Here is a 19,097-nt window from a genome sequence, read left to right on the forward strand (position 1 = left end):
GCATTATCCTGCCCATGTAATTGTAACCCCTCTGTACAGTATGTTCACAAATAAAATAAAATTAAATTAAAAAAATACTTAAGCAAAAATCATAACATCCAGCAAATGCACTCCAAGCAAAGATCATTGTTAGCAAATTCACTCCAAGCAAAGATCATAACATACAGCAAATTCACTCCAAGGGTGTCCCCATGCAGAGTGAAAATATTCACGTTCACATACCAACTGGCACATGGATATTCATCCCAGCATCGTTTACAGAAGTCAAAAAATAGAAGCAGTCCAACTGTTTATTAATTGATGGTTGAATAAACAAGTCCACAAAATGGAATGTTATTGGACTATAAAAGAGAAGATCCACATTACAACATAAACTTTGAAAACATTATATTAAAGAAGCCAGATACAAAGTCACGATTCCATTCATAATGAGGTTCCAGAATAGGCAAATTCAAAGACAGCAAGTCAATTACGGACAAGGGGAAAGAACAGTATGAAAAGTTTCTGCTATAGTACACGGTTTCCTTTGGGGTGATGAAGTTTTTAGAGTTAGAGCTAATGATCCCACAACCTTATACATGTACTGAGAAATCACTGAGTTGTAAACTTTAAGTAGGGGAATTGCATGATGGGTGAATTAAATGTCAATTTAAAAAATATGAATTTTTTACAGCAGACTTGTAGTATCTATAATTTTTATATATGTACTTTAAGATTATACATGGACTTTAAGATTAATTACTTAATTAATTTACTACAGCAGACTTGTAGTATCTATAACTTTTATATATGTACTTTATACATAGATTTTAAGATTAATTACTAGGATCTGCAAGAAAACTTAGAAGCTCTTGCTAAGCTTTTGAAACTCAGATCTATGGAAAGCAACACAGCATTTAGCTTCTTGCCAAATATTTCTCTATAAATTTACACGTCAATATGAGTATGGATTTTACAATCTTATCAGGATTTCTGAGCTGTATAAACATGCTAACTGGAAAAATACATCTTCTGCTCTAGTTTTAAAACTCACAGATACAAGGAACCCATGTTAATTTATAACAAGAGACTAATGGGCTTCAAAGCAGAAAGCAACATTAAGGCAGTGTACTATAAGGTGATGTCTTCTAATAGATACCTGCCCTTAACTTCTAGGTTGCTGTGAGAAACAAGATAAAGAGTGTCTTTGATGCTAATATTGCTCTTGACATTTCAATTCTGACATCTGTTTCACTGAACATTATTTGGTGAAATTTAAAACCAATGGATGTTGATAGCTGTCCACTCAGATGCTGTTAGCTGGAGGCACATTTCCTTCCTCAATCCAACCACAAGATATTTATATCCTACATGCACAATTTCTCTGTGTGAGAAAGAATACATTTGCACACATTTCAGCAGTCACCATAATAAAATAGTGCATCATTCTCTTGCTAGCAAATGTTGATCAAAATATACTGCTCTTAGTCTAATCAAGACATATGGAAATGATTTCCCCAAAAGGGTCTAAAGTCCAAATAAGAAACTGTGTTCATCAGCACTCTAACTGGAAATAAAAAGATTTAACTAAAATATATTTCTAAGAAATGGTGTATGAAGTTACTGAATGGATTTTTCCACCATTTTGAACTTACTACTTTATGCATATATTACCTTATACACGTGCAAAGCCCATTTGTATACTATTTCATTCAATGACCTTCTGTGTTAAGTCTTTTGGTCACTTGATGAAACACCTTAAGAGGGAGGAAGTGTTTACTTAGCCTTTCAGAGGTTTCAGTCTATTGTGGTGGGGAGGGAATACTAGAGATAAGATAATCTAAGCAGTTCTTATCATGGAGCACCAAGTAAATGCCCGTGCTAGTGGGCATCCTCCTTTTCCCTTTCCCTTACCTGAGCTTAGTCTATGGGACTGTGTTGCCCACATTCAGGGTGAGTCTTCCTCCATCAATCAATCCTTTCTAGAAAGGCCTTCATCTATACATACTCAGAGCTGTACCTTATGAAGCTCCTAAGTGCTTTTCAATCTAATGAAGTTCTCAACCAAAATTAACCAGCATATTCTTTAAGACTGACAAGAAAAACATTTTTTTATTTAAAAAAATTTTTTATAACCAAAAAATGTAGGTATATATATTTTCAAAGCCATAGCCTGGTTTGTGGTGAGGTTCAGTCCATACTTCCATGTCTGAGAGTTGGGAATATTCACTACAGCATACTACATTCATTCCACATGGAAATGATAGTGTAATTGCTCAGATTGAGCATCAGTCTCAGTGTCCATGACAAAGTACATCAAAGGAGACCTTGGCACAGATTACTGACTGGAACAACCAGACACAGCTCTGAGCAGCTTCAGCTATTCCCCTCTCCCTCCCTGAGCTGAGTATGTGCTGTTCCAAAGCCACTGTGCTGGTCTAGTTCCAGGTCCTTCAGTTCCTTTCATGCTCTGCCAGTCATAATCACTGCCAGCATCGATGTTGCAGACAAAAGGTGACCCTGGCATACCATTCCAAGAAGGTTCACCTACTCAGTGACTCATTTGAACTCCACATCATCTTCCCCATGTAGCTAAACATCTTTGTCCTCAATTTAAATAAAAGGCAAATTAGAGGACAGACAGGTTGGGAGATTTGTCCAAAATTACAAAGCTGATAAATACCAGGACAGTGCCTAGAATCCACATATTTTCATCACAGTAACATTGGATTTTCCATTTGACCACATTTTTGTTGATGATGTAGCACACAAATCCATTCATCATTATAAATATTCAATGTTCCTTTTGTTTGTTTTTTTTGCAGCAAATATTTAATTATATCCTATGTATAAGAACAAAAATGATCACTAGGCCCATAAACTATAGTCTCTGGAGACAATGATATGAAGAAATTGCAAATTGTGATCATGGAAAGAAGGAATAGAGTGATCCTTAAAGAAGGAGATGTGCAAAGGTGCTAAGACAGGAAATACCTCTGGGAGAATGAGATATAGCAGAGGCAGATCATGGCCCTTACTCAAAAGTGTGAAGAATCTCATTTATGTCCTCAAATGCAAGAGACAGTCACTGAAAAGTTTCAAGCCTGGGGGATGCTGGGGCCTAACTCGTACTTTTAGAAGCTCATTTTGGCTGCTGTCCAGTCTAGAAAATGAGCTGAATGGAAAGAAGCACAATGGTGAGGAGACTAGTTAGACCATGAGATGTATTTCAAGCAAGATGGTGGTTACTATCGGAGGATGGCAACACGAGTTACTATGAAGGAAGTCCAAAGGCTCCAGGATCTAGACTGAGAATCCAAAGATACACATTTAAAATCCAAGCCTCAAACCAAAGTTAAAAACAGGCCATGAGTCTGAAGCAGAGATGGAAGGTTTTCCAGCTGGCTGTGGCAACCAGCTACCTTTCTCAACAGTGAGCTATCCCTCTTGCTTTGAGTCAAATATAGAACACACTCCCCAACAATTCCTCCAACAACCTTCCTAAGCTATTACCAAGACTTGGGACCTAGAAACTGGGCCAAAAGTGAGTCAAGACTGCTGGGAATCATTTCCTAAGGCCAGAGATCATGTTTTGTTTAGAAAAGTCCAAGATCCAAATGTAAGAAGTTCTTATCAGCAGGAATGTAACTCAGATATCTTTTCTTCTCAAAGAAAATTATGATGACTTTAAGAACAGTAGAAACACACTTGGATAGCTTCTATGCCTTATATTAAGAATGAAAAACTGAGCCAGACGCTAGTGGCTTATACCTGTAATCCTAGCTGCTCAGCAGGCTGAGATCTGAGGATCATTGTTCAAAGCCAGCCTGGGCAGGAAAGTCCACGAGAGTCTCATCTCTAATGAACTACGCAGAAAAAGCCAGAAGTGGCACTGTGGCTCAAGTGGCAGAGTGCGAGCCTTGAACACAAAAAAGGCTCTGAGACAGCACCCAGGCCCTGAGTTCAAGCTCCAGGACAGGGTCGGGGTGGGGTTGAATAAAATCTGCATGATCATTTTCAGTCTCTAGACTGAATTGTGGGATTGTTGAACACTTACCCTTGCATTCCTGCAAGATGAAAAGTGAGGAGAGGGCAGGAGAGTCACAACAGTTACTGGTAAATGACAACTACTCTGATGCCTATTCTCTATAAAAGGGGAAAGGTCCTAATGACCAAAGCTGGGTTCTCATAACACTACCCCAGGATAGGAGATATCTATTCAGCACCTACACATGAGCGGAGTCAGGTGGTTATATGTATTAGTGAATTCACTTCTGGGAGAAAGTTCTTGTTCTTTGCTTAGAGACAACCAGCTTGGGTCACATGCACAGAGTAGGTTGGAAATTGGCAGGAACCAGAGGCATGATCACAGGACACTAAATTCTAAAACAGAACAGTGTTCATGAAGGTTAGCAGCTTTGACTAGGCAATCCTAAAAATTCTAATGAGAAGAAAAGTACGTGTTGCTATGGAAACCAGTGAGACTGCTCAGATCTTAAAGGGTGGTGCTGAATGTTGGAGAATTTTATTCGGCTGTCTAAAGACTAGCCAGGTACAGTGGTACACATCTGTAATCCTAATATTTAAGAGGCAGAAGTAGGAGAATTATGAGTTTGAGACCAGCCTGTTCTACATAACAAAAACCTGTCTCAGAATAGAAGCTTTGCTTCAATAGTAAAAAACTAGAATGAACTGGGGCAATTACAGAAATCAGACAGATAATAAAATTAGGCTTTTAGGGATGAACTCTTTGTTAAAATATTATGAGTATTTTTATATAGTCAATGAAGAAGGAGATAAGTATGGAGTATAGAGAATTTGCTATGGGGAATATAAAGAAAAGTTTGCCCAGGTAAAAAAGAACAAATGACCAAAGGAGGAGGCTGCAATGCTTGGTAAGAAATGTACGCATTATCCTGCCCATGTAATTGTAACCCCTCTGTACAGTATGTTCACAAATAAAAAAGAAAAAAAAGAAAAAAAAAGAAAAAGAGCAAAAAAAAAAGAACAAATGAACATTGATAATGTGGAATGAAAGTCCAAGGTGAGTATAAAAATCTGGTAGAATTGGGTGCCAGTGGCTCACACCAGTAATCCTACCTACTCAGGAGGCTGAGATCTGAGCATCTTGGTTCAAAGCGAGCTTGGGCAAGGAAAGTCTGTGAGACCCTTATCTCCAATTAGCTGCCAGAAAACCAGAAGTGGCTCTGTGGCTCAAGTGGTAGAGTGCTCACCTTGAGTGTAGCACCCAGGCCCAGAGTTCAAGCCTCATAACTGACAAAAAAAAAATCTGGTAGAGTTAGTATTTAAAAAAAATGTTCATATTGGATCAAGCCAAGTGGCCAAGTGGTCTGGTCATATCTTTTACTCTAACAACTTAAAAATTTATTGTTGATTCATTGTTGGTCAATAAGGAAGAAATTAAGGACAACTGAGCCACATCAAGAGTAGGTGGTACATTGGGGTAGAACGATCTACAGAATGAATAACATGCATGTCAAAAGCATGCCAGTGTGGTTTGGTGTCCATATAGGCAGGGGACCACCTCATGCCCTGCCAAAAAAACCCTATTCCTTCTCCTTCCTGACAGCATGATCTGCAACTTGAACAGAGATACAGAATGCTATCTATCACATCTGCGCCCGGAGGAAGCCAGGGTGATGGTGCATTTCCTGTCCCGCCGAATCAGGACTTGATCATCTTTACAAGCTGAAGAATGAAACAGGGATCAGATGAAAGGTTTGAACATGGGCTGTAAAAACAAAGCATATAAACACAGGAAAGAGATCAGATACTCAGGAAATGCTAAACCATTGAAAAGACAAAACTAAACCACATGTTCAGGTTTCAGCAGACATGGAAGGTCAATATACTGATACCCACAGCTCTAGCTCCAAAGATATAAGCACAATTCAGGGAGATAAGAGGCAAGGATCCACATTCTTGCTCTGCTAAAGACAAATTGGACCATTTTGTGGCTTTCTGCCACCTGGAAGTGGAGTAGAAAAATAACCGTAGGCAAGGCAAGGAATTAGGGTAGAAAAAAGACTTAAAACTACATTTAACTTGCAAGTGCACAAACAGCTGTCTTGAAATGACATGCTGTCATATGTGGAGGGTACATAATTTCTCATGTGGAAGGTACATGATACTTCATGCCAGAGAGGTATCAAACCCAAAGCAGAAACCAGTCATCCAAAGTCACATGGAGCTGCTCCTGAGCTCGCCATCATTTGAGTTTTTAAATGGACACTGGGTGCACTTAACAGAAAGAACATAGAAAAGACCTGTGAGCTACCCCTCTCCCCTCAACAATGGCCTCTTACAAATCTGACATTTAGTTATATAAATTCAGTGACAAGTTCCCAAGTGGGGCTCAGTACAATGATATCACTGACACCTCCCACTTTCAGCACACACCCACACACTAAGGCTTTCTCTTGAGTTGGCGCCTATGCCTATCGTGAGCATATGTTTAATTTCTTTCGGCCCCTACAAACACCCTGTTGATCAGTTTACTTCTTGCATTGTCTTATATTAAAAATAGGCCTAGTGTGTTCCCTGGCCTAGGCTATCCATATTTTGCTCTAATGAGAAGTCGAATCTAGGTTCAATGTGAATGGCTATTCTGGAGGTGTACTCTTGGCTAAATCTTTTAAAATCTTAGCTATTTTCTTGCTCCCAGAATTCACACTGTGTGGACAGCCTGACATTTATGAGCTGTTCTCATGAATGTGTGTCCACACACGCCTCAAGTCTAACTGCAAGACCAGAAGACACCGCTGCCACATCCTCATGAAGCAAGACGCTAAGCCCTTTCCTCAGAGAGAGGCTGCAGATCACCCATGTGCTGTGAGTGCTCTTGGGTAAACTCGGCCTCAGCCTTTGTCCTAGTCCATGGTTCCCTGAAGCCTTATTTCCCACTAAAATCATCCTTCCATGAATTCTCAAAAGCCCTCACCTGTGAAATGCTTATCCCTTCTTTGGGGCCCTTCAGGACAGGGCACCCCTCCTGCTTCTTTGTTCCATGTATCGGTCCTGGGAGAACCAAATACTCCCTCCAGAGCCTTGTCATTCAATCTTGTTTGCAGTGATAGCCTTGAGTTCAGAACGTGACATAGAACAAGCTATCTGTAAATGCTTACTATTTGAACAGTGGTTTTCAGCTTCTCAGTGACCCTTGATCATATGCTCCTTGAAGATAGAAAGCATTTTGTTCCACAGTATCATATAATAATAGTAATTAATAACAATTGAGCTTACTGTGTGCAATTCATATGGATGATCTCCTTTAATTCCTCTGAATTTCCCACGAGACAGACAGGCAGAAACACACACACACAAACACACACACACACACACAGAAGGTAAAGGGCCTGGCAGAGTCCAGACTGTCTATAATCATAAGGCATGCTGGCTGCTCCACAGCCCAGCACAGTCACATTGGGCAAGCAAATGACTCACACCCACATCTGCGGGGTGAAACCACGTGGAACCCAGAAGAATGGTTAACAGAGGCTTGCTCTATTAGCTTGCTAAACAGCCAGCCAAGATTATAAACTGATTACTATAATTTGTATTTGCAGGGATATTAGCTCAGACATTTAAAATAGGAAGAAAGGGGTAAATTACGTAAGATGCACTCCATTTTTAAAACACCTAACGCCAATGTTTTACTTATTTCCCAGTATTGATTTACTTTTCTTAAAATGTTACTTGTGCTGAAGAGGGGTTGAAGCTTTTCATTCATCCAGGGTCTCCATTAGGGTGTGGAGACGGAAAGCCAATCTGCTGAGGTCTCTGGGGGGTGAGGTGGGGTGGGGGAGCCTCAGGAGGAAATAATAGCCCAAGCTCTGATGGCTCTCTGTGGAGAAGCTGGTTTCAATTTGATACCACTTTGCTAATTTTAGCTTTTACTAAAAACGGAAATAACTCAATACTCGATGATTTGTACACTGTGTTTTGAGGAACACTTCTGGTCCTAACAGGGCTGAGGGGAAGATGGTGGCTGGAGGAGGAAGGTGGAGGTGAGAGTTTCAAGACCTGGTTTAAAATAATATCTATGTTAAAAAAATAAATGAAAGGTACTTCTTGAAAATTATCTGTGATATATTTTTTTTTCATTCACATCACTGAATAACAAGCGGATTGTGTTCTACTTAAGATGGATCTGAGCTCCAAAACAGAAGTCCATTTTCACTATGAACTTGGGCTAGACCATTTGCACCATGTGGGAGGGGTTGGAGAAGTGGACGATTTTAATGAGTCACCATTGTGCGTGTGTGTGTGTGGGGGGGGAGAGTGTTCTTTTATAGTTTTCCTTCTCTTGGTTCTCCTTGGAAGCCTGTGGTAGTCCTTTTATTCCTTCTCCCCAAAATAGGTATGAATGAGATGGTATTTGGAAATGATTTTGCTGGCTAGGGTCCTCTGCTATTCAATTACACTTAGAGTTTTGGGAAGTAAAGTCAGCTTTGGCTTGTCTGGAAAACACCTCAGACTGTGATGGGAAGCTGATGGAGGACAGTTTGCTCTGTAGCCATTTCCACCAGAGGCCAACATCCACAGTGCTGCAAAACTTTTACAAGTGAAAGTATTTCTTTCTCAAATCTACACATTTTAAAAATTGACTTTTTGGGGCTTGGAATGTGGCTTAGTGGTAGAGTGCTTGCCTAGCATGAAGGCCTGGGTTCGATTCCTCAGTACCACATACACAGAAAAAGCTGGAAGTTGTACTGTGGCTCAAGTGGTAGAGTTCTACTTGAGCAAAAAGAACCTCATGGACAGTGCCCAAGCCCCAGAACTGGCAAAAAAAATTGACTTTTTTGGGAGTAAAATGCATTTTCCCCCTGATTTAACTATGCTCACACATACACATGTATCTAAGTGTGTGTGTGTGTATGTGTGTGTGTGTGTGTGTGTGTGTGTGTGTGGAGACAGAGGGAAAGGTAACTAAAATGGAACAGCCATACATGCAGCCATGTATGTACACATCAATACGTACTAAACTTTATATATGCTAACCACTTGTGTTCTAATTTAAACAGAATAGTAAACAATAGGCATCCTCCCAGTAGAGAACAGAGTAGGTTGTGAAACCTTGCTCTAAAAAATGAACTTATGAAGATCGGTTTTGCGTAAGAGCATTGGGGAGATAGGACACAAGGTTCCCTCTTTCTTTGTCTAATGCCTACCAGTCTTGGAAAAGTTAACTTCTATTGCTACTTCTTTGAGCCCCAAAACTGGACAGGCTCCTCTGCAAAAATCCAGTAGGCACCCAAGTTTGCACCATCTTGCCTGGAGGCTGCACCCAAATAGCACATGCTTTGAGGGGATGCCATCTAACTTCCCAATTGCATGCCATAGTGTTCCTGTGTGGTCAGATACAAAGCTGCCCTTATCTGCTTTTCCACCCAGACAGGAAAGGATGATTATGCCATAAGCATGATTGCAGCATAACCACCCTTTCATTTGTCCACACTCAGATCCACCTCAGTACTAGATCAGCCTGTTGGAACACCTTTTCCTTGTCAAACCATTAGGTGTGAACCTGCTCTATTTCTAGGTACTCTCCTTGCACCACTCAGATAATCTACCACGCTCCCTTGCTCCTAATTACTATGCACATGATCAGGAACCCAACATCCATATTTTGAGCTGAGAGCCACATTGTGACCAGGATGCATGATGACCCAAAGGCACTTTAAAACCTCAGCAAACCACAGCTGAATTCAACAGCCACTTTCTCTACCTCAGATGGCCTTCCTCTTCTAACCTCTATTATTTCAGTGAACCTAACACGAGTATTCATAATTACCCAAGTTGTTGGGAGCCATCTGTGATGATTTTGTGGTGTCAATTTGGCCAGGTAGGATGTCTCTGGCTACGGTAAGTTATTGGGAAGCTCTCTCATGAAGGTAGAGTTTGGAGGGGAGACCTGGGCATGCTATAGCATGGATAGACATGCACACACACACACACATGTTCACATGCACGCACACACATTCTTCTAAATATCTGATATAAATCTCAGTGCTCCTGTGAAGACACTGGCAGATGTAATTAAAGTTGACCTTAAAGGGAAGTATCTTGGATGGATTGACTATCAGTAGAGAGGGAGAAAAAGAGAAAAGGGGTTTGGAGGAGGGGATAAAGACAGAGGATAAAGATAGAGGGGAAGGAAAAGAGAGAGGAAGAGAGAAAGAGTGAGAAAGGGGAGGGAGAGAAGAGAAAAGTAGGTGAAAGGAGAGGGAGGAAGAAGAGAGGATGAGGAGAAGAGAGAGAACAGAAGAAAAGAGAAAAGCCATGTGAGGAGGGAAAGGGAGAAAGGATAGGGGAGAAGAAAAGGAAAAAAACAAGGGTTAAGAGGAGAGAAGGAGAGAAGAGAGATGAGGAGAGAAGAAGCAAGGAGGAAGAAAAGAATAGAATAGGAAAGAGGAGAGGCAGAAAATGGAAGGAAAGCAGGACAGCCCATTGTTTCCACCTGTGGACAAACCACTGCAACTTGACCCTCGGGGGTTCCAACTTGCTTAGTCAGCCCTTAATTGCATAAGCCAATTTCTGCAGTCAGTGTCCTTAATACATACACATAAAGATACCTATTTGTCCTTTTTGAACCTACATTGTACCTGTCTTGCTTGTTAAACTTTAGCTCTTCTCTGACCTCGGCCAAACCAAGTTAATTCTATCTTCTAAATTCTTTTCTGATTCAAACTTTCATTGTGAACACCATTACTACATTAATTCATGCTGTCATCTTTTTTTTTTTTTTTTGATCCAGTCATGGGGCCTGAACTCTGGGCCTGTGGGCACTGTCCCTCAGCTCTTTAGCTCAAGGCTAGGGTTCTACCACTTGAGCCACAGCGCCACTTCCGGCTTTTTTTCTTTTTGCTTATGTGGTGCTGAAGAATCGAACCCAGGGCCTCATACATGCAAGGCAAGCGCTCTACCACTGAGCCACCTTCCCAGCCCTGTCATCTTTTATTTAGCATACACAAAACAAGCTAAGGGGTCTCCCTGCCTCTGGTTTTTCTCCCCTGCTCTATCCACCTTCCAGATCAGGGCTATTTAATAGAAGCTTGTACATGATAGAAATATGTTAGACTTGTAGTGTCTTATACAGCCACTTCTAATGACATATGTAACAACACAATTCTAGATCATCTAGGTCATTGTCCTAAAATGCAAGAAACGTGCTAAATAATACTGACATTTCTGGAAAAAAATAAGAGTCAAATATTGGAAAGTGTTCAATAATACAAATAAAATTAACACAAAACTATGCATATGCAAAAACAGAATATTTTGTTATTTACAGTGATTATTTCTGCATATTGAACTTTGCAATTCAACCAACAATTGTTGAGAATCTACCTGATATGTGTCAGGTGACCTGCTTGATTTTGGAGAATGTAAGTTGTCCAGTCCCAGTTCTTGTTTTCCACCTCAATCAACCAATTGTGCAAATATCTATTCTGTGTGGTGAGTGATATAATAGGTGTGAGTGCCAGGCAGGCAACTGAGGATTTACCCCAGGTAGCTGATTTTTGAGAGCTCAAAGTAAAGTAATGCGTAAATTTAAACAGTCTGTGCATTTAAAGCCTCTTTATTCCCATGTCTACCTTTAAGCAGCTACCAAGAATAGATAGACTCAGATCAGGGCAGCTAAAGAGTCTATCAGGGCTGGAGGTATAGCTTGTTGGTAGCATGCTTGCCTAGCATGTGAGGCACTTTGAGATCCATCCCGGACATCCCCCACCCCTAGATAGAATCCTTGAAATGGAAACACAATGGGCTGTCCTGCTAGTATCCTCTTCTGTTTTAAGAACAAAGCATTTTCTACCGCTCATGCTAGGTTTCAACATGGCACAGTTAGGTCACTCTCCTATGTATCTAATCTGCCACAAATCTAGGTGATCCTGTGATGGGAGAAGGGCCTGGCTAATCTGAGCACATGAGGCTGACAGACCACTGCTCCCAGTCATGGAGTGACTGGGTCTCATGAGGCAGGAAATTCAGATCTGTCCTCATCCATGGGGCTGAGTGGGTCAATGGTTTCAGTGGCTTTCTACCTGACTTATATTGGTGATATTGGAAACTTTTGAAATTTCTCATAAGGGATTCTGACTTTTCACAGTGGAAACCATCCAAGGGCCTTACAATCGGCCATGGAGCATGGCAGCATATGATAGGAACATTTCTAGTCTTTGGATACATTCCATCAGCACAGAACTGGAAGCCCATGCTATCTAACATGAACATACAGGAGATTACATGTGGGAAGACAAACCTGCTGAATGAGAGTGACAAACATATTAGTAGCAAAATAACCTACATCCTAGTCAGGGAAATCTCCCTGTGCATACTTTACCCAAGTCTCCACTTTGTCACCTGTGAAATGAATGCACTAAGTACAATAAGATCACAATCTCAGTTATATGGTAGTTTGAGCATCCAACTACATCTTTCCAGGCCCGAAATCAACACTTTAAAGCTCAGGAGCTCAAGCTAGCAGGAAACAGTTTCTTCATATAATTGCATGTTTCCAGACAGTTGGATACTGGGCAGTGAGAAGAAAAGGAAGAAGAGCCAAGGGCCTCATTCTCAGACTCCTAGCATTGGACTACAGCTGTTTGCACCTGATAAATCACCTGGAAAGGCCTTTGACAGGGGCTGAACCAACAGACAAAAGAAAGCTAAGTTGAAACTCTGTCTCTTGGTTCCCCACAATCACCATCCTCAGCACATGAATGAGATGAAATCTTTTGCTGACACTTATTTACCTAAGTAAGCTAATTTGTTATCATGAAATACTGGGTGTCATTTCATATTGACTTATTAGGAATGAAAGCATTAATGGTTAATATATTGGGGAAAATCCTGAAATAGTAGAAAGACCAAAGTGGGAAAAAACTGATAAAATCAGAACAAAGCTTGTACTTTAGCTAATAGAGCAATGTGTATTAGTTTCATGCTACTATGAAACAAATTAAACTGTGGTCCAGTAGATCAAATCTGACTAGAGGTCTGTTTTTGTTTTGTTTTGTTTTGTTTTTGTGCAGGTCTTGTGGCTTGAACGCTCTATCACTTGAGCCACAGCTCCACTTCCAAGAGGTCTGTATTTCTTGTTTTTTTTAATTTTTATTTTTTTATTGTGTGTATTTCTTTTTTTTATAATATATATTTTTTATTGTAAAGATTAAAAAATTTAGGTCTGTATTTCTTTTTTCTTTTTCTCTCTCTCTCTTTCTTTCTTTCTGTTAGTTGTGGTCTTGAACTCTGGGCCTGGGCGCTGTCTCTCAACTCTTCAGCTCAAGGCCAGCGCTCTATCACTTAAGCCACATTCCCAGTACCAGGTTCGTATTTCTTAAAGAGTTTAAAGCAAGAATATATGGGCCCACAATTAATGGCAGAAACAATTGCTGGGCTCACTGGATAAACCCTCTTGCTTCACTGCTTTCTAGTTAGTCCTAGCTAGTGTAGTTAGTCCCTACTCAAACTTAGAAGCTGTTGTTTAAAGGCTAAATGCTTATGATAGTAGTTCTTAAGGTGCTGTGCTCAGACTGGTAGCACTGAAGTCACCCTGGACTTACTGGAAACATAAATTCTAGTGTCTCATTCTAGCCACACTCAACAAATTATGGTATAGCCCTACAGGTGAATCTAACATGTGTTAGTACTTGAGAACCAACAGTGTAAGGAAAGGCATTTCTAGGATCAACTACCTTTGATAACAATATGTCCATTCTTTGTGTGAACCAGCCATCATTCTAGTGGTATTTGTATCTAAGGTAAAATAACTTTCCAGTGTTGTTTCTACTCCCTCACCTCCCTTGTAGCAAAGAAAACTATAGCACTTAGCAGTTCACACTAGGTATGCTAACTGCCTTAGGAAAGGGGTATCTGTGGAACTGATCTAAATGACATTTACTGTTATAGAAAAATAGGTAAGTGAAAAGTCACGACAAATCTTCTAGATACACAAGATACTAACTGTGTTGAGCAATCTGGTATGGGTCCTTGGTAATACAGTGTATTATGATCTATCAAGCAGGTGTCTCCACCCTATGAAAAAACCTCAACCTACGGCCATCCGAGCATGAGCCTGCAGACGAAGGATCACTTGGCTCACGTTGAACACAACATGGGCAAGAGAGTGAGTAACCCCACCTGAAAAAAAAAGTAACAACAACAAAAAAAAAAAGAGGAAAAGAAAGAGGGGGAAACAAGCAAAAGTGAAAAGGGGTGTGTGTGTGGAGGGGGAAGAACGTGTTGCGATGAAGCATTCATATACAGACATTGCCTTTCTCAGCCTGGATAAATGGACTCAGATTGGATCTCAACTTTGGTAGTGCAATCTACCACTAGCCTTTGTGGCCTGGCTCAAAAATTTCAACAGGATCAAGCAGATTCAGTCTTTCAAGACCCTAAACCAAAGGACTTAGGAGCTTTGTTAACAATACTACTAGAAACTGTTCTAAAAGAGCAGTGGATTTGGGGGGAGTTCTCAGAGAAGCCACAAAGGCTGCAGAGGCCGGTCTGTCACAAGCAGAGAAGACAGCAGGGGTATACAGGGAAACTGAGCCTATCACTACCAAGACAGAAAATGAAAATACCCCTAGCCCCAAACAGCCAGGCTCCTGGTAGATTGCCTAGGCCAGGAAACAGCTCACTATCTATCCTTCCTTCTGTTCCTACCCACCAGCCATCACTCATCGCAAAAAAGCAAAGCTACAGCACATATTCACCCTTAACTGAGAAAAGTGAACACTTCTGCATTGCCTTGTTTGCAGATACATATGGACGCAAAATATTTCCCAGGTTAATTAAGTGGATTACTCTAGATGTATAAAAGGAAGGTGAACTCAGTTTTCTTTTTAAAAGTGATCCATCTGCTTATCAAGCAATGTTTTCTAAGTTAATTAAGTATGGAGCAGAAAGTCTTCCAAGCAGACACTTTCAATTAATTCTTAATTATGAATGCCCATGTATGTCCTCCAAATGGGCAAAAAATAAATAAATAAGAATATAGTGTGGGGAGACAAAAAGAAAGGGCATAGAGCAAAAAAGCATTCTTGTTTTTGATATTTCTTTTTCAAATGTATCAAATGTTATCAACAGCTCTATATTAAGGTCTAAATCTACCGTGAGGGTGGTTTCAAAACCGTGAGAGCACACACAAATCACAACACACTTCTTAATTTGTTCTTTAATTCTTACGTGTTGCTAAGAGACTGTCTTTTTCAAGGCTCAAATGCACAGATAATTCCAAATTTAGAAAACAGGCGTACTTGCAAAGAAGCATCAAAAAGGCAGTCAGATAGAGGTAAAATTTTATTTGGTAGTGATCAACCCACATTTCTGCCATCAATTTCCTGAATCACATTATTGAATGCTTGGGTGACTCAGGCAAACTTCAAAATTTAACATCTACAGCTGTATGGCAATGTGCTCTGTGAGTTTATACACATTCCAGTTTGTAATCTTCATAACCTTGCCAAAGGAGAAAAGGAGAAAGATCAACCTCTAAAATCAAAACAGCCTGCAACTGAACAAGACAATTGGAAGGTCACAGAAAGGCCATGGGTATATCATGACTTCTGGTAAGTGGTGAGGGATGTAGATTCTTACTAGGAATACAATGCAATCAAAGGTCATATGTGGAGCCGGAAAAGATATCACATCTTAACCATAAATACACGCTATAACAAAAATATCCATGTGTAGAAATCATAGCATGCATTCTATCATGCTGTTTAGCAGATAAAGCTCACGTAAAGTCTTCACTGGACTTGCATGCCAGTCCCACTTTAGATATCTGTAAAGCATCACAACCATCTTGGAGAATGGAAATAAAAAAAGTCTGAGCTTTCAAGAAACAATAGTTATGCCTACCCAACAAAAATCCTATGTAAAGATTCTAACCCTCAACATGCTGCTATTACAGGTTCAGCCTGGGGGAGATCATCAGGTCTCAATGGGTGGAGCACTCACAATGAGATCAGCATCCTAAAAGAAATCTGAAAGAGTTCCCTCACTCTCTTTCTACATGGGCACTCAGTGAGCAGTTAGCAGTGTGCCATACAGATGAGGGCCCTCCCTAACCCCCAGCTGTGTTGCCACTCTGATTTCAGAAGGCCTGTCTTCAGGACTGTACGAAATACATTTCTGCCATTCCTAAGCACCCAGGCTGTGGCATTTTTGCTGCAGTATCCAAACACCCTCAATTCTCACACTCAGACATATCATTTAAATTTCTGTGAATACTGATTGCCTTGTCACGACAAGAGAGGAAAGATATGCATGCGTGGGGAAGGAGGGTGGAAGATAATGGGTTCCTGGCATCTTTTATGTGGCCAATATATCCTTACATCAACTCAATCCTCACACCAGTTCATTTTTACAAAAAGGGAACTGAGACCAGAGAAGAAACTTCCCAGACTCCTGGGTAGTACAGATAGGCTTGAAACCCTGGTCTCTCTGGCTTCAAAGCAACACTAATTCTGTTTTCAGAGTCCAAATATGAGCATCTTCTTCTCAATGTTCCCACATATTTCAATCTCCATATGCTATGATAATCATTTCCAAGTCCCATCTCAGATCTCATCCTCTCTAGCGAAGTGGCCTTCCCATTATCACCAGATAAACTCTTGGGATACAGAGAACATGAAGGCCAAAAAATGTCAGGTCAACACCTCTATTTATTTCTACAAAACCTGATATATTTCTGTGAGCTACAGTTTGCTCAGGACAGCATGTGTGCTTCCAATGGCAAGCGTACAGTTGCACAATGCATATTAGCATTCACTGTTGCCATGTGTCCCCCATGGGCACCAGCCAAATCTCTAAAGCCACTCCTTCAAAACCCTTAGGAAGTAAGTTTACATTTATAATGAAGGGATAGTGATTATCATTAACTAATCCAAATGAGTTCTCCTCTTTCCATTTTTAAATTTCTTGAATTTAGAGCATCATTAATAATGGACTTGGTGTCTCATTTCATAAAAAGCTTACCATTTCACATATGAAGTCCAAAGCCAGCAAAAAAGAAGTCTTGGCAGTTTGTGCCTCAGGCAACAGAGGCCTTTTGGGCAAATAGTATTTCTGTGTTGACAGGAACTGCCAGTTGTACTTGTTTTAAAAATATAGACATCTCTATAGAATCTGTCTCTACCAAAGTATATTCACACTAATACACATCCACTTACCATGGAGGTGGTCAAGTCCAATGACAAGAGCAGAGCTCTTCTCCAAGGGAAACACATCCTAAAGGCAAAGAAAACTTTTCCTATATAGGATAGCATTCCACTACTACTGAAATGCTGTAAGTTGCCATGGCAGTAGGTGCCTGGCAGGTAAGTTAGAGCAGAAAGAGCCTTTGCTGTGAGCATCCCTAGGGCTCTTGAATGCCTCCATCCCTTGAAGCTACAAGACTAGCACAGGAAGTTTGGGTCCCAAATTAATGCAAGGAGGGCAAGTTCTACTAGCTAATTCTGACAGAAGCCTTTAATTAGAATCAAATGGGATGACAAAAATGGAAAGCAAATAGGAACTAATTGAACTGTAATATGATTTGCTTACTTCAGAGTGTTGCTCTACAACCAATTCAGAGAGATTATTCACCAATATATAAAATAGTTTAAAGTAAGTCTTTTTATTAAAAAATTAGAATTTTTAAAGAGCTTACAAAGCAGAAGCAGTAGCTCATTATGGAGACAAAGGTCATAATCCCAAAATGCATTTTTGGTCTGTCTGTAACACAGCATAGTAAGAGCCAGAGCTCTAATGAGGTGGCCTTTGGGGGTTAGGACCCCATGACTCTTCTTCACTTCGCATCTGAGTATTAGTTCTTCACTGTAATAGCAGTCCTAACATTTGAGAATTAAGGAAGATAATACTTAGCCTTTAACCAGTGCAGGCACATAGGAAAAACTAGTCTATTCTCTTGTTGCTGAAATACTTATTAATACTTCTAAAAATGAAAAAAAAGAAACCAAAATGAGAGTGGAAATGGAACCAGAGAGGACCAACTTCAGAGAGTAGCTCTCAAGAGCAGCCACAGTTTAGAGATAATCGTACAGACCTATCTCCTATGGCCAACAGATAATTAATCCTACTAATTTCGCCACATTTCCTTATGGGATATTTAAGTAGAAACCAATTGTTGGGTTTTTAAAGGACACAGTCATATTTCCCATCATGGACATTTCTACTTCATGTAGAAATGCTGAAAGATATCAGCAACACCCTCTGGAATGCCCATAGTCAGATTAGATCATACACTGGGAAAAGCAAACTTCATGTATTTCAGACAACTAATTCAGAGTCTTCCCCATTTGAAGAAGCTAGAACAATTCTTTTCCTTAGAAGTGCTTTAATCAACATCAAATCTGAAAGCCTCTTGAAGGTTGCAAGATTAACATTAAAAACAGCTGATGAAGGGGTGGAAGGGTATCAATGGCAAAAATTGTAAAAGGAGAAAACAGAGTTTAGCTAAAGACAAAGCAAGTAAGTCAGGCACATGTATGGTCCAGAAATACCCTGGATTAGTATTTGAAGACTTCCACCCATGAAGTCTTCTCATGCTGTATGTTTTAATGCTTTTGTGGTATCTGAAGGAAGTAACAATAGTGAATAAAATGAATCTGGCTAAGTAACAACAAGACCTGTGGCCTAAATGTCACTCATGGAGGGTAAGAATGTTCTGTGCCATGTTAGATCTAGTCAGAAAACAATGGAGAATACCCCTCACCTCTAGTTCCTCTAATGGCAGAAAAAAAATGAGACATGAATAGTCCACTTAAGCATTGGAGATGGAGTTCAGTGAGTTCAGTGATATAATGTTTGTTTATCATATATAAGACTTTGGGTTCAACTTTTGGGCATTTACCCAAATGATCACAAACAAGACCACACTAAAGCTACCAGCATGACTATGTTTATTGCAGCATTATTTACCGTAGCTAAGATATGGAACCAACCCAGATGCCCCTCAGTAGATAAATGGATCAAGAAAATGTGGTATATAGACACAATGGAATTCTATGCCTCCATCAGAAAGAATGACATTGCCCCATTTGTTAGGAAATGGAAAGACTTGGAAAAAATTATATTAAGTGAAG

At 40.2% G+C, this 19,097-nt stretch overlaps 2 protein-coding genes across 2 annotated transcripts in view; one reads left to right on the forward strand and one right to left on the reverse strand.

The window, feature by feature from the left end:
- LOC105990728 (ATP-dependent RNA helicase DDX3X-like) overlaps positions 1 to 2,934 on the forward strand; it is a 21,805-nt gene extending 18,871 nt beyond the window's left edge. The window contains exons 2-3 of the mRNA XM_013023216.1: positions 458 to 464; positions 2,925 to 2,934. The gene's annotated coding sequence lies outside the window, so the exon portion shown is untranslated. The remainder of the gene's footprint in view (positions 1 to 457; positions 465 to 2,924) is intronic.
- Ppm1h (protein phosphatase, Mg2+/Mn2+ dependent, 1H) overlaps positions 1 to 19,097 on the reverse strand; it is a 206,427-nt gene that overhangs the window by 162,769 nt on the left and 24,561 nt on the right. The window lies entirely within an intron of this gene.

The sequence above is a fragment of the Dipodomys ordii genome, unplaced genomic scaffold, assembly GCF_000151885.1.
Source record: "Dipodomys ordii isolate 6190 unplaced genomic scaffold, Dord_2.0 Scaffold3, whole genome shotgun sequence".
NCBI classification, from domain to species: domain Eukaryota; kingdom Metazoa; phylum Chordata; class Mammalia; order Rodentia; family Heteromyidae; genus Dipodomys; species Dipodomys ordii.